Source organism: Centropristis striata, chromosome 15, assembly GCF_030273125.1.
Source record: "Centropristis striata isolate RG_2023a ecotype Rhode Island chromosome 15, C.striata_1.0, whole genome shotgun sequence".
NCBI lineage: Eukaryota > Metazoa > Chordata > Actinopteri > Perciformes > Serranidae > Centropristis > Centropristis striata.
Window position 1 is genome coordinate 7,816,679 of NC_081531.1, and position 16,224 is coordinate 7,832,902.

A 16,224-nucleotide genomic window follows, 5' to 3' on the forward strand; every position below is an offset into this window, starting at 1 on the left:
TTTATTTCAGTTCATGAAAATGTTTTTTCAATTCTAGTTTTCGTTATTTTGTTCGTTTTCGTTAACTATAATAACCTTGGTCAGCATGCTTACATAATATTTTTTAACATTACATTACATTACATGTCATTTAGCTGTCGCTTTTGTCCAAAGTGACCTGCAATAAGTGCATTCAACCTGAAGGTACTAGACTTAGACCACAGGAATCAAGTAAGTACATAACTTTTAAGAGCCAACTGTAATCACTACAGGAGTTGGAGTTTTTTTTTAATGCATTTTGTTTACGAAGTTCACCAGCAAATTCAGCCTGTGATAATGCCAACATTTACTTATTAGCACTAAACATGGGAATGCCCAGGACGACCGGCAGGATCATCAAATCCATTAGGATGCATCATCTAAGAATCATGGAAGTCTCCATCAAAATTCAATAGGCAATACATTGGATAGTTTTTGAGATATTTCAGTGAACCACAGTGATGGCCATCCATGCAGCCATGCTGTTATAGTGAAGGTAAAAAACAACAGAGGTGAACATAATAAACCCAAAACCATATACAGGTGCATCTCAATGAATTAAAATATCATGGAAAAGTTTATTTATGTCAGTAATTCAATTAAAAAAGTGGAAATAACACATTATATAGATCCATTACACACAGAAGGAAACATTTCATGTCTTAATTTATCTAATTTCTTCTAATTATAATGATTATGGCTTACATTTAATGAAGACCTTCCATTTCAGTGTCTCAAAAAAAATTAACATTACAAAACACCAATTTAAAAAAGTCTGTTTAACATGGAAATGTTGGCCTCTGAAAACTATGTCCATCTTTATGACTCAATACTGACTTGAACTACTGGAAATGGACTTTTCCATCATATTCTAATTTATTGAGATGAACCTGTATATTGCATGGGCATATGGATTGTGGATTTTATGAAGTAATTTACTATTTTGACTGGCAAGTCTAAAGCTGTACTTTGGCAGCACTTAGCTTGGTGTGGATGGGGATGGAGCCTGGAGGCACTAAGCACTGTATCCGTGGACTGGAATTTAAAAAAAGTCTTTCTAAGGAGAAGCGCTGACAACTCTGAAACCCAGAGCTGTCTGTCACAGCTGACAGAGACCTTCCAAGTTGCACTCATTCACTGTCGCCCCTCTAACTCTTTTTCTCCATCTCCGTCTGGTATTCTCCACCCTACTCCCTGTTGTGCAGCAGTAAGCAGAATCATGCCCAGACCTCTCACAGATCACATCGCTCTTACAAAGGCAACTGTTTTACTACACTCCAGCCGACACAATGCATTTGCTGAAATCGGTACCCGCGTTGCTGTTGAATCAGAACAAACAGATTAATCTGGTCCAGAGACGTTCTTTTTAAGACTGTGTGGGCTAGACTGGCTGCAGGTAAACAATGGTGAGATTGTTGGGAGGAGGCAAAGTTTTCCTGCCCTTCACTTTGTCCTCTTTTCTCCACACACATCATCATCATCATCCTTCTCCTCACAAAACAGAAAAATAAACACAGGGAGACAGACTGTTTGCTCAAGTTGAATCAATTAAAGCGCACACTGTGCAGAATAAGGATTTGTGGCCCTCATTGTAAATTCCATCTTGCATTGGTATGTCTCAGTAAACATTAATTACAATCAGGATCTCCCTCTGTGCTGGGATGGGCTTTCAGAAGCTGGCGGAATAAAATCTCCCACAAAAATATTCACAGTCCCCAGTTATGCAGAATGTTTTAAAAAGACAATTTGCCTCAGGCCTTAGTCTGGAAACCATTTAGTTCCTGAAAAAAAAAAAAGAATGAAAAAGGAAAACACTGCAAACTCGCTCCTCCTCTATCTCCATATTTTGTTTGACAACAAAATTAGAGTTGTAATTGAGCAGCAAGTGTTGACAGTGGTCTGACCTCAGGAGTGGCTCAGACAGCATATGTTCCCCAAAGAGCTCCTTGGTGAGAGCGCAGGCTGTTTATTTGTTCTTAATGAAGCCTGCAGTCGCATTAATGGCAGACATCTTTAACAGATCTCCCTCCCACACAGCGGAGAACAATAAACAGCAGGACGCTCTTTTCTGTCGCTTGTGTCCTCCCTTGCACATGCTCATAAAATCCTCAGTTTTAGAGAACCATGGAGCCAATCCATAACACCCTGTCCTTCCTTTGTCTTCTGTGTCTTTACAGCAACTTGTCAGTGTTTTGCCAGGCTTGCTGCAGAAGTTTGTTTCCAATGTAACACAGTGTTAAAAGCATATACCAGTTCACTTGCCCACCGCAAAAAAAGGGAAATAAAATCAATTTCACTATATAAAAAACTCCAATTCAAAAAATATTCCACCCAGGCTTCATAACAACACCTGTAGCCTTTTAGTAGTGAGTGGTTTTGCCTGTCTAGATCAGTCTGACATGCCAGGTGTAGACTATGGGGATAGCTTGCCATTGGCTGCATATTTCAGTTGGTATTCTACTTTCTTTGTGCCATCAATGTTGCAGGAGCACCGTCCCTGCATTTTGGCTTTGCACTGTCCAAGATGATTGAGATTTGTTTAAAGAAATATAAACACTTTTTTCCATGATTCCAGAATGGTAATGGGTGTGGCAAGACCTTTCTCCAGTGCTGACATAACACTGGAGATCTGGCAACGCAAGCTTAGTAAAGAGTGGTCGCAATCAGCTCCAGCGTCCTTGTTTTAGCTGGAATAACTTCATTCGTTGGAATTGATTATAACTGTATTTACAGAGTAGCCATGTATTGAGATCAGACGGTGAGTTGATGAGAAGCAACGTGGTGTTAATTTTCAGATTTAAACTCAATCGACAAATATCTTTTCTTTTAAAATGTCTGGTGCAGCAGTAACACTGTGGCATCTATGTTTATTAGGTAAAACTAATAATGCATTCTAATATAATAGTCCTTCAATAAATGCTACCTGCGTGAAACATGGAAAACTCACACAGTCAGGAGAGTCAGTCTAACTCCAGTGTCTCTCCTCCTTCTGTGGAAGCTCAGTGAAATACTCTTGAGTTCACATTAGTGGTGGAGCTCCACTCCCACGTAGGAAGGTGCTTTAAATCCCTGATGTTCTTCCTGATACAGTCCATGCAGCACAACAATGCACTTCTGCATAAACTTTACATGCTGTGGCTTCGGAGTCCTGCTGAGGAAGTGGTTAATTCCCCTTTTAGCTGCCTTGCTAAAAGCGACAGGCAAATGTTTACAAATGTAATGTTGTTGAGTAGAAGGGTTAGGACTTGCACTTTGGTCTGATATCAGTTCACAGAGAAGCTGAAACCAGTGTCGGTAACCTTAGCTGGGGAAGCTTTCTCCCTGATCTCATAGCCAAAGCCTCCAGAGAATCTCCAGTCTATTAGCTCCTTATCCCTCCCTTCTTCAGCCCTGAAGACTTTAACAGCATTAGCTGCTCTAAGAGCAGTAACACCACACTCTGTGATACCCTCCCGTGTCTCCAGAGTGTCGGAGCACCTCACAGCAATGAGTTCACAGCTCACAGGCATGCGTGTTGGACATGCCCCAGATGGGAGCTCAGGCCTCCGGGGCCTGACAATGATGGACGTTCCCCTGCTGGCCCTCGCAGACTCTCCGTCATGTCAGCGGCTCTCTAAAGCTTGAGCCGAGAGGGGTGTTGGGTTACACAGGCTGGACATCCCGCTGTGTGGAGGGTCTTGGACTGGAGCTGTTTTATTAGTGCTAGACTCCCAGGGGTGGCTGTGGAAGGGGAGTGGGAAGCTAAACAGAAATAAAGGTGGGGGCGGGGGGGTTAGCGGGCCAACTATTCTGGCTGCGAGAGCATGACATGTGTGAACACCACAGCGTGCTGATATCCCCTCGCAGTAACACAAACCGCTGCTTTAACAAGCGGTGATTGAGCAAAAGGCCAAAAGCAGGCGGGAGGCAGCGGAGAGCTGTTAAGCCGCCCCTTTTAACATCTATATTTCATGCCTGTCTCATTTGGTTTATGAATTTTGCATTACAAGTTGTAAAGTTAAAGCGAGCGTGCACGTAAATATAAATAGTGTGTGTATACGCAGTGATGTCATGGTGCGCGCGGTTAACCAAGACATAAACCCCTGACTCCTCTTCTAAGATAGACTGTCTGTGACTGTGATCCTCTCTGAAATGGTAGCAATCTGGGGTAATTGGGCTTAGTAAACCACTGAATACTCTGAGCTCTTCTGACAGATGCAAGGCCATAGAAGAGCTGCTGCCAGACCACTGACAACAAGCACTTACACATGTTTACAGTACAACAGAGTGCAGGAGAGAAATGGAGGAGGAGGGTAATACAAGAGTGACAGAAAGAGAAGAAAGGGAAAGAAACTCTGCCTGTCTCCTACCTTTGCTAGTATCCATCCGTGCTCCATTCATACTCTGTCTGCTGGAGCCAGCGTGCACTGTCCGGTCTCTCTCGTCATAACGAAGCCATTTACTAACAGAGAGCTGCAGCAACAACACTCCCTACCCACAGTAGCTCTGATTACAGCTGCTCCTCTAATGGCTCTTAACTGGTCTGCTCTCACCCCACCAGCATGTGGAAAATCTGCTGCCTTAAACAGCTCCTGAGGCCTAAATGTTTGGACACCTTCCTCGGACCCCCCCACCCCCCAAAAACACCATCGCCAACACCATCTTTTACGTGCACATGAGGATGTATCGGTGGGATCAGTGGCCGCGGGGTGTCCCGTTTCCAGCTCGCTTTTAGAGAACAAATCTTTATATATCCCTGAGGGTGTGAGGTCAGGCTGGAGGGAACGAAACGGGAGAAGAGCTGGGTCAGGGACTCGATGACGGGCATGCTGGCACAGGTGACCACCAGAAGGGGCGGGTGGAAAGCGGGCCAAGTGGCTGGACTTCTCCTGCCAGGGGCCTGTGCAGGGCAGCCCTCAGGGGGACACTCGTTGCCCGTGGCTGACAGATCCTCTGCGGGTTTGGCTGTCATGCCCAGGCTCACTGAGGCTTTGAAATAACAGCAGCGTGTAATGAGGATCCATCCAGTCCACAGCAAATGGTCAGCGCACACTGTCACAGTGGTGTAAAACTACACTGAGAGACAAGGCAGCTGCAGAGCGAGCCAGATCGTTTGACCTCAAACATGTCACATGTACGAAAGCCAGCTGATGGGGCTTCTCACAGGGCCTGATGTCTTTACTAGTGAGGAGTGAGAGATGGTAGGTGTTCATTGTTTATGTCCATGTTGCTCCCTAGAGGGACGCACAGAAGTTTCATGGCTGGCTGAGAAAGTGAGACACTTGCTGACATGTAAGACTCTGTGGGCCTCAGCAGCCTCTACACTCTGTCACCCCTTTGCCTGTTCAACGTCATGGTAGTGTGTGCATTTCACCAGCACCACACAGCACCACTGTGGATTTCACCAGGGTAAAACTGAGACTAAAACTAAAACTAGCAGTGAAAAATAATTTACAGCAACAAAAAAAAAATCTCTTGCTTTTGTTTACTCCATTGTTATACCACTTGGTCCCGTTCTGTTGGACTCCTTGACAAAATAACAAGGTGCAGAAGGTGGCAGCAATGCAAATTAGCAGATATCGACTGCTACGAGCATACTATAAATCAAGACTTTCCGCATATTACTTAAAAAATAAAATAAGCACCAAAGTAATGAGTTGGAAGTGCCCAAATCGTATAAAATCATGTTTGACTAAAACACATTTTGTGTGTCCTTGAGGTCTAACAAACATACGGATTGTATTCTCCTCCATTAAACAACTGCAAAGCCGATTTTTGAAAACAGATTTAAAATCTTTCTTTGTTTCCACTCATGTTTACTCTTTGTCTCATGGGCTCATTGCTCCAGTAGCAACGGAGGCCCACTCATAAAAACATTGCTCCATAGCACTAGCAGTAATCAAAAACTAAAGTTTTAAGAGGTATTTGCAACCTGAGACAAGTGTCCAAGAAATTTCAGAAATTTTTTTTTGTTGCTTTGTAAAATTTGCTAGGCGCCATCAGTACACTGTGCAGATCTTGCAAAGTGCAGACTTGCAGACAGCTTTACTTCGACTGTTGTTAATGAAGTTAAACCTCTCTTCATTGCCTCATTCTATGTGCAGATATTTACAGCTGAAAGGCACTAAAGACCACAATTAAAAAAGCATAAACTGCCATTGACTCCTACTGTGAATTTAAAATGCTAAGCATGCACCTTTGCCTTTGCAATGCTCATCTGATTTGATATGCATTTCTGCTCGAGGCTGGAGAAAAAAAGTGTTTTTCTTATTTCTGTGTTGAATAGCACCAAGGTGACTAGCCAATCTCAGCCTATCCTTCAAGAAAACAGAATGCTTTTGAAATCCAAGCAAAATTAGAGGACGGCTTGAAAGCTTTGACTTGATGTTGGTATGTGATGGGAATTCTATGATGTACCACTCTAATATGGCATTGACTTGCGCTCCTAAGCACAGCTTCATATCCTGCAGTATATGTGCCACACAATGAGTGCAACATACAGGCACTATTTCATTACAGCGTCTAAAGAATGTTAATTAAACTGACGACTGCCAAAGAAAACGGACAAACAGAGTGTCAGAAAACTGAAAATCAGCACAACTCAAGCGTTCCACAACACACTGGCTGGTACAGCAACATGTGTTTCTTGTCAGTCACTGTGGCAGCTTACTGGAACAAAAGACAATCGCCTGTTGAGCCAACAAACTTCAAACATAGACATGCTTAAATCTCAATTACAGTCACATGCTCATAAAAACCCACACCCGCTCATAAACACCTTCTCTCATTCACCCAGGCACACACATATGGGAACTGTACCAGCCAACAGGTCCAATGCCACTGTGGTGCATGTAGTGCAGCTCTACTGTATGGATCTGTTCAGTGTGGACCTGTCCTCCATGAAGGCCTGTCAGTCTGTCAGCTAAGCCCAGTGGACTGTACCAAACCAGCCCTTGGGGGGTTTCTGTTAATTGTACAGCTGGCTCCTCCGAGGTGACAGACAGCCGTGGCTCTATCCTTCTGCCTTTAAGACTCTCCAATTGCATCAAGGGGTGTTGATGCTCAGCTCACCCATTGTGTCAAGTGCAGAAAAAGCCCTCTTTCTTTCTATCTTGCTCCTGCCCCCCTCCCTCCCTCCCTTCAGCCAGGAAGCAGCGAATGAGAGGAACTGGCTCGCAGCAATAAAGAGAGTGACAGCTCGAGCTGACACACTGATTTCACCGGGGAGTGAGGCATGGAGGGCTGGAAAGAGAAATCTGTCCCCAGAGAGTCATCAGTCCGGGCCTCTTTCACTCTCTTTCAAATGGGGCCAACTGGTGTTACACACATACACGCTGCACATACAGGCAGCTTGCAAGGATCGGATTCAATACAGCCTGCACCGAGTGTTAAAGCCGTATAAGAAAACTCATTCCAGAGGGGAATGAATGCATGGATCAAATGTCTGAAAATCTAGTGAAGTATCAATTTGCATGTAGCCTTTTCTCTTCTTAAATCTTCAGCAGCATTACAGAAGCAGCCGATGCGTCTACGTGCGTGTGTGTGCGAGCGTGTCAAGTGCCGTCTCATTACCCCGTCGCTCAGGTTTCACTGCAGTCGGATTAGCGGGACACCCAGGGCAGAAACGGAGCCGTTAATGGCCGTCTCTCCTCTTCTCTCCACTCGAACTTTCCTCCCTCCTTCTCCACCACAGCATTTCAAATGCTGTGTGGTCCGTTGATGTGGTGGTAAACCTTCCCATCGCTCACAAAAGGGGAAGCAGGGAAATGTAACCAGGCCTAAGTTCTCACCCTCTTCGCTCTGCTCGCAGACCTCTTTTTTTCAGGAAACCTCAGTGCAGCCACATCAACATGCTTTTCAAAATAACACCACAAATTAGCTGAGAGCTGTTGGCAAGCTCCAGGGTGATGAGCTATGGCTGTGGGAGTGCAATACTTGGCGCAGGAGGGTAAGTGTAGGGGGGAGGCTGGTTGGGATTTGAGCAGTTTATTTGAACTGCACTGTCGTCCAAACAGTCAGCTGCCTCTCTGCTCCCTCGTCAAGCCTCAGCTTAAGCTAGGATTGTGTTGTTGGTGGGGAGAGAACAACTTGATATCCCCCTTTGGGCAGCGGCCGCCCTGAGCTTGGGTTACTTTAGGAGAACAATGCGGCCTCTGTCCGCGGCCTCCTACTCGGTGAAGACATGGGCTCAGACAGGCTCGCTAGTGTCAGGCATGGCCAGGGGATTCATACATCACAACACCACACTGCACACTAACTGAGCGTGGGGTTTAGGGGAAAAGCTTCCAAACACTGCTTCCCAGCTTTGCCTCTAAATGGCCCAGCAGAGCCCTCGGTCTCAGCACGCTAAGAGCTAAACCAGACATGTGGCCCATACCGCCGCAACGGCCCGTTTGCTCTTGGCTTCAAGGGCCTGAAAAAGCAATCCCTTCTGGGATTTGGGTTTTTGTACAACAGTGTTTACAGTAAAACCTGACACGTGGAATAAAGAAGGGGATGCTGGAACCCCGAAATCAAACAGCCCCCTCCAGGAGCAGCTTAATCTGTAACAGATGGTGACAGTCCGATGGACGTTGATGGGTTTGGGCAGGCTTCTAAGAACAGTGGCCAAGAGCCAGAGATGATGCACCAAAGAATGGAGATAAAATGGAACATTGTGTTACACTTTGTTTATATCAAATCCACATGCTTTTAAATTTACTTTCCAGGATACCTATAACTTTACACACACACATGCACGCACACCAGCCACCACAAATTAACCATATCCTCTCAACCCGTTCCACAGTGCTGCGTTCAAAACCATAAACTTTTTACTTCCAGTACATACTTCAGCTGCCCTTGCAAACTACATACAGTTGCAAGCAGCATGCATACAATTGGGACACACTACTTTATCGCAACATTTAGTCTTGAACTTGACCCTTTTGCACATATATGCTGCACAGAGGGTTGTGGGCCAGAACAGCCAGAAAAGCATGCTGGGTTGTAAACTGCAAAATGTGGTTGGATGCTGGTGTTTTTGGCATACTGCATTTAATATACTATGTTTTGAGACATATTCAGTTATTCTCTGACATACTATGGCAGTACAGGTAGCAGACATTTTGACTTGACATAGCAGGATACAACTAACACCAACAATGGATGTGTTCTGTTCAAGTGTTCAGTGTGACATTAAGCCATGACACTGGAATCAAAGCAGCTAAATGGAATGTAGCCATAATTAATTTCAGCATTTTACACCTGTGACTTCCCTCTTCTTCTGTAAAAAGGGCTTCTTTATCTTGAGGCCACACCCAACACCAGGGGGCAATGTTGTACTACAGGACTGACACCCCCATCTCAACTTCCCAGCACTCTCTAGCCTGTGGAAATGGGCTGAGACAAATGAAAGCCAGGCGATGTGTGTGCAGAGCAGAAACACATGCAAGGGATCTAAAAACTGCTGCTAACAAACCAGGATCCTGCTGTACAGTCCTCTCTAATCTGCCCTGCGGCTCATCAGGGCTTTATTTCTGCCCTGCATATTTATGAGGCTCAGAGAGGGTGAGAGGGGAAAAGAAGATAACCTCTTTTCTTGTGGGAGCAATTAAAGCCTTGCTATCATCAATCCTGCTCAGAGTCCTCATGCTCTGTCTCTCTGTCAGCTTTTTGTGTCTCCTAAAGGCTGTGTTTACACTTTCACTTCCACAGTACTGACCCTCATCTGGTACTAAAGGAACCGAGGGAGAAACAGAAAGACCCCTTATCCTGATCTCCACCCTTTGAAAACAAACAAACACCACAGCTGTGAGACAGCAGTAGACAGTTTGAACTCTAAAGACTGACTCTAAGCTTCTATATACGGGATTCCTACAGTGACAGTGGAGGATTACAGAGATTACAGCAGTGGTCGTTTATTTGATGCCGGAAAAAAAAGCTTGACCATGATAGCGACGCCCTGCAGTGTCCAACAGATTCTTTAATGCTCAACAGGGAAACATGTTTGTATGGGTGGCCTTCTGGCATTGTTTTATCCGATAAACTCTCCATGACCACATAATCCAAAATGGGTGGTGCTATAAACTTCGCTCATCAGTGATATTTTTTCATTTTTTCAAAGAGAGACCAAATCCTACTTCATGCTGCTCAAAGCCACACCAAAACCTCCAGGCTGAATCGTTTCAAAGTGAACAGTTACATCTTATCCTCTGTGTTAATCCCATCTCCTTTTTAGTGCATGTGTCTGCAAAGCTGCTATGCTGCATTTCTGGAACACAGTCCCTCCAGTTATTCACCAGAATAACTTGCTACAATGACATCATGAGGCAGCAGCGGTTACTTAAAAACACTGGAGAGGCATCGAGGTGGAAATGGCTGCAGGGGGAAGACCTTGAGAAGGGAAAAGAAAGAGATTGAGGAGTGGATCATTCCAGACCAGCACCCCTGCTGTTATGCATGCACACATGTGCTCACACACTAATGTGCACATACACCTCTGAGCCACCGTGAGACCTCATTAAGGCGGTCAGCGCTCTCTCTCTCCCTCTTTGGCAATGTCACCTCTACCGCAGAGACCAAAGACTGACACAGGCATAATTGGCCTGAACACACCAACAGTGCACTGGGAATGGCTGGGGCTTGATAAGTGGTGTGTGTATGTGTGTGTGTGTGTGTGTGTGTGTGTGTTTTGACCCTGTTAATGCTGCAAAGTTGGCAGGAGAGTGGTTGATGTCACATTGGATCAGTGGATGCTGGTGATGGTGATGGAGGGGAGGACCTCTCCTGGGAAGAGGAGAATGGTGCTTTCAACACCACCTCCATCCACTTCCACTGCTCACCAAAGTCAAGGGCACTGTGACAATAAAGCACCTAAAAAAGCAAAAATCTTGCTTTCAAAACACTTTGGTTATGTGTTTATCAGGGAACCTGGTCTCACAGGAATCCGTGAAATAGCCACGGATTCGCTTAACTCAAAATCCATGGAATAGCCACGGAATCACTCAAATTTCCGTGAAACTGACACGGATTTCGCTACAATGCAAGTTAATGACCCGTCATATCCCGTGGCTATTCCATGGATTCCTATTGGTTTGTTCCAAGTCACGTGACTTTCAAGGTTCCGGCGGTCAGAACAAAAAACATGGCGGACATTCTCTCATTTTTAGTGAAAAAAAACAATATTTTGACTTAGTTTCTGCATAAAAATGGATTTTGATTACATTTCTAGCGAGAAATATATGTTTTATCTTATAAATATTCACTCAGTGAATGTACATAATCACTTTGTATGTTGGAATAGCCACGGGATATGACTGTCATTAACTTGCATTGTAGCGAAATCCGTGTCAGTTTCACGGAAATTTGAGTGATTCCATGGCTATTCCACGGATTTTGAGTTAAGCGAATCCGTGGCTATTCCACAGATTCCTGTGAGATCATGTTGTTATCAGGACTGCTCACCTACAGGTTTCTGAAAAAACTCAGCACGCTTAAACAAATCCGTCTTCTTTACCTTGACCAACACATAATCAGCCGCAGAGTGTTGCCTCAGAGACCCGGGAGAAACAGACATGTACAGTATACAGTTGCTCACCATTCAACCCTGACTGGCTGCTAAACCACCACATATCTCAGCGTGGCAGACACAAGGGGGGCAGCAGGAAAACTGAGGCCTTTCACTTTGATCTCTGGAGTGCAGCCCATTTAAATGTTTGTGTTTGAGATGTAGACCTTTAATTTTGGCCTGATGGGTTCCAGGCTCTTTGGGTTTAGCGTGGCATGTCGGATACAGGAGTGTTTACACAGTCTCCCTCTAGCTCTCCTGGTGCTGAAATAAGTGCATTAAGATGGATGGATTTACTTAGTCTCTAACCCCAGGAACAAACTCTGAATGACCTCTTTGTGTTGCTGGAGTGCATGGAAGGAGACTGGTCCACACTGCTGGATGTGTGTGCACCAACAGACCCATTCACAACATCTCCTTAAAGCCAATCCTCAGTCAACAAACTTCTACCAAGTGGGCACCAACTGGACCCGCAGTCTCACAGTTAGTGTTTACCTGACTGAATCATCTGACAGAAACTCCAGGATTAGACCTGCTTTCATATGTTATGACTGTAACAGGTGATTAAGAAGGAAAAAAAAAACATAATTTGTTGTTGTAAAATGATATTAATCAGGATGCATAGTGTTCTGATTGTGCTCTAGTCTGTTTGTTGTGTTAAAATCAAACTGGAGGTGAAAAAGTCTGCAACCCTTTTGCAGCTCAGACCAGAACTAAAGTAATCAATGCATTAAAATGTGATGATTTTGAAATATGTACATCTGGAAAGGTTGCAATATTTCTCCGCCTGCAGACAGACACAGTAAATGTGAGCTGTAGACCGACCTGGGGGCTGGGCCATTGTTTGGAACGGTGAGGCAGTAAATCAGCCAGTGCTATCCTTGATTTGTTAACCTTTGTTTGGCTGTGTCAGCAGATGAGGCATGGCTGGAGCGGCCCCTTTCATGGTCATGAAATACAGCTTTTCTCTCTGTAGTTACAGCCGTGGAGAGGAAGAAAGGGGGCCGGCCTTCCCTCTGTGCAGCACAGGATATTGAGCTTCCTTTAGCCCTTAGAGATACATTAGATGCTCCTAGCGGGGGGACGGCTAACCAACAGGAGCAAAGACCACTGGGGGAAACGCCTGGAGTCTGCTCCACTGATGCATCACTCAGACTGGAATCCTTTTTAGATCCCCGCTTATTTCTAAAAACATGCACGGTTATTAAATATCAAAAGAGCATTTTGATTTGAATTAAGCTTGGGTGAGCTGAAACAACAGTGTTTTATTCCAGCAGTTATGTCTATAGGGAGGGGGCAGCGGCCTCTCTGTGACCTCCCAGCCCCTGGCAGGGAAAAAGAGACCGTCCTTGACTGCACCGGTTCATCACAACGCACCAAAGGCCAATGGTAGTCAGGTCATCTTTCCACTGTGCATCAGGTCAAGTTCCACAGGCGGCCCTGATTCCTTGACACACAAACCCACACAGACGGCAGAGGTCAGCACGAGGGCAGTGCAGGCAGCCCGGGGCAGTAAACCAACACTGGTGCTGTGAAAGGCCAACCTTCTCTTTCCAGTCCACTGAGTGAGTTAGGGAGCTGCCTGGGTGATTTGTGGCATGATTGTTGCTCTCTATATCACTTGAGATTACAGCAGGTGGCGGCCCACAGCCTGCAAGTACACACAGCTCCATCACTAGTCCACCTCTCAGGAAACAGAGAGAGAATGAGGCAGAGAGAGAAAAACAAGCCCTCAGCTCCCTCCCACACAGACAGTAATACGCTCACAGGCAATTTTGCTGCCAGCAGAGCTCTCTATGACAATCCAGGGAGCTCTTCAGCTCTGATATCTGCCACAAAAGTTCACCTCCGCTTTTCTCTTTCCACTATTTTTTTAAACAATGCCATCAGCACTGCAAATTACACCTTCCACATCGCACATTATTCTCTCCCCTGGTGACAGACGCACTCAAGCCCGACACACTTCACCAGCGGCGCTCTTCACGCTGGCGTCAGCCCCGGGTCTCGCTGTAGCACCGCTTCATTTTCACATTAACTCCAGTAAAGCATGGTGAAATCAGCGTTGTGCTGAGGGGGGTGGAAACTGAGAATCACTACACTGTGCACTTCAATTCACCCCCGCACTGAACTCGGTCTCACATCGTAGACACAGCTGCAGGAAATGTCTCACGAGGGACTAGATTCTCCAATATATCTACCGAATGGAAATCTCAAGTGCTCATTCGCTACTCCCTTAAACTGAAAAATCAAATCAGGAAGTTGTTCCTAATTGTGAGCGAGGTTTAAATGGGACTGTGATGGTGTGCATGCTAGTAACGGGCAATTTAAAATGCCTTAACCCCGTGAACCCCACAACCTGCTTGTTTGAAAAGCTTGTTTTCTTTAATTAAAAAAACTGACAAAATGTCTAATAGACAGAAACTGTAGAAACAAGCATTATCATCAGTTTTTTTTTTTACTTTCCAAAGGTCCTTGCATGGGTCATGTGTGAAAACTGCTTCAATCATAAAAAGTAACCAAATCTATACTTAAAAATGTAATATTTCATCCAATTCACTTTATTCTACACTAATTTAAAATGTTGCCAACCAGATCACCATTTGCACTTGCCAGATCTTGTAAAAAACTCGACCCAGACCAACAGCTAAGTGACAAATATTCAGATATGAATTCCATTTTATTCCAATTATTGTAAAATAAATGATTTAATAAACTTAACTTGACTTTTTTTTTTAAATAATCTTTTAATTTATTTTATGATTTATGCCATTATTACTCTGTTACTATGGCCCAGAATACTTTCTTTTTTTAAATTTCTCCTCAGAATTATGCCGTTTCCATGGAGGTGCAGGACTTATTATAAACTAAATTACAGTGAAAAATGAAGCCACTGTGAGTAAAATGTGACAGAAGCAGAAAACACCATGCAACTGCTTGAAGTTCAGAGGGTTAAGATTGTAGCATTACTTCCTCTATTTTTCATTGTCTAATTTTTTCACTTTTAGTCCAAAACACATTTTCTATTCTAAATAGATTCCACATACCAGACTGAACATTTCACTGATGAGAACATTTTCGAGCCTACTCTTGATAAATGGCACTGCGGAGCTTTTTAAATGTCATCCGGCATTATCTTAATCTCGCTGCTGGGGCTACGCTCAACAAACAATGCACAGTGAGCTTAGTCTCTGCTCCCCGGTGACTTAGCTGAGTCTCAGGGATGGCTTGTGGATTGACAATATCATAAAGGATGGGAATGTAACCGGGTGACAAGATATTAGTGCCCTGGGACACAACTTTAATCATTTGATAGATCTGTCTGCAGGCCTTTGTGGTGACACACTGTGCTGGTTTGTGATCATCAGTATGTGTGCAACCCAGCACTTCAATCCACTCCCTGGACAGCAGTCACAGCCTTAATAAGGCTTGGTTACCGATTTCCACCCACGGCGCCTTGGAAGCAGTTTAGACTTTAGAAAAGTTGTTTATTTCACTGGTGGCGAATAGACTACAGCACATCTTTTTGACTGGTGCTTACTCTCCTGCAGAGCAAATTAATCAGGTTAGCTGGCTGACACCTGCAGGCACATTGACAAGCGCGGTAATTAGAGCTAACATTTAATGACTCTTAGTTAATGAAATCCATTCCTGGGTAAACTGAACCCAGAGTGAGCAGGAAGGAGGGAGAAAAACAGTGAGGCGAGCAGAGAGTGATAGTGACTTTAAGCTCCACATTAGGCAACTATGCACAGCTGACACCGACGGCCCCGAGGTGAAGCCGACACAAGAGGGGAAGTAAACAAATCAACGTCTGATAACACAAAAGCCACATTCTCATCAGTCAGATTTTCCTTTTAAAATGCAGCGTAGGCCCCGGGCAGAAGGAAAGAAAGAAAAAACCATTATGGCTTTTGAGGGAGCATGAAAAATACACTGTAATTATTGAGTAGGTGAGAAGGCTGTGAGATTAAAAGATGAGGGACCAGCACTGAGTCTTCAAAGAGACCTGAGGTTGCCCTGGGCTGATTTCCAGTCTTGCTGCAGAGAATAAAAGCCTACAGTCAGTCATTACCAAAGCTACACACCAGCCGCTGAATGACAATGACCTGCTCACTGCTCTGCTGCTGAAAGGTGGAGTCATGTGTCTTATTTCTGTCCCAATCACTCAGTGTTATTATTAATAATAATGGCATTGTGCCTGACATACAGTCATGGAAAAAATATTAGACCACCCTTGTTTTCTTCAACTTCTTGTTCATTTTAATGCCTGGTACAACTAAGGGTATTTGTTTGGACAAATATAATGGTAACAACAAAAATAGATCATAGGAGTTTTATATAAAAGCTGATATCTAGACATTTAACATGGTTTTCCTGATAATTATTTTGGTTATTATCAAGAAAACCATGGAAAATGTCTAGATATCAGCTCTCAAATTAAACTTTTTATGAGCTTTTTTGTTGTTATCATTATATTTGTCCAAACAAATGTCCCTTTAGTTGAACCAGGCATTAAAATGAACAAGAAATTAAAGAAAACTTTAAAAAAACTTATAATTTTTCCATGACTGTAAGCTTTTGGCTCATCTACCAATAATAACACACATGATGTCGTAGAACTATCAAGCAAACTGTTTTATATGTATGTATCAGTAAAGCCACATTTACTAATCAAATAC

At 44.1% G+C, this 16,224-nt stretch overlaps 1 protein-coding gene across 1 annotated transcript in view; it reads right to left on the reverse strand.

The window, feature by feature from the left end:
• The window catches only part of auts2a (activator of transcription and developmental regulator AUTS2 a), a 402,217-nt gene that overhangs the window by 25,436 nt on the left and 360,557 nt on the right, over positions 1 to 16,224 (reverse strand).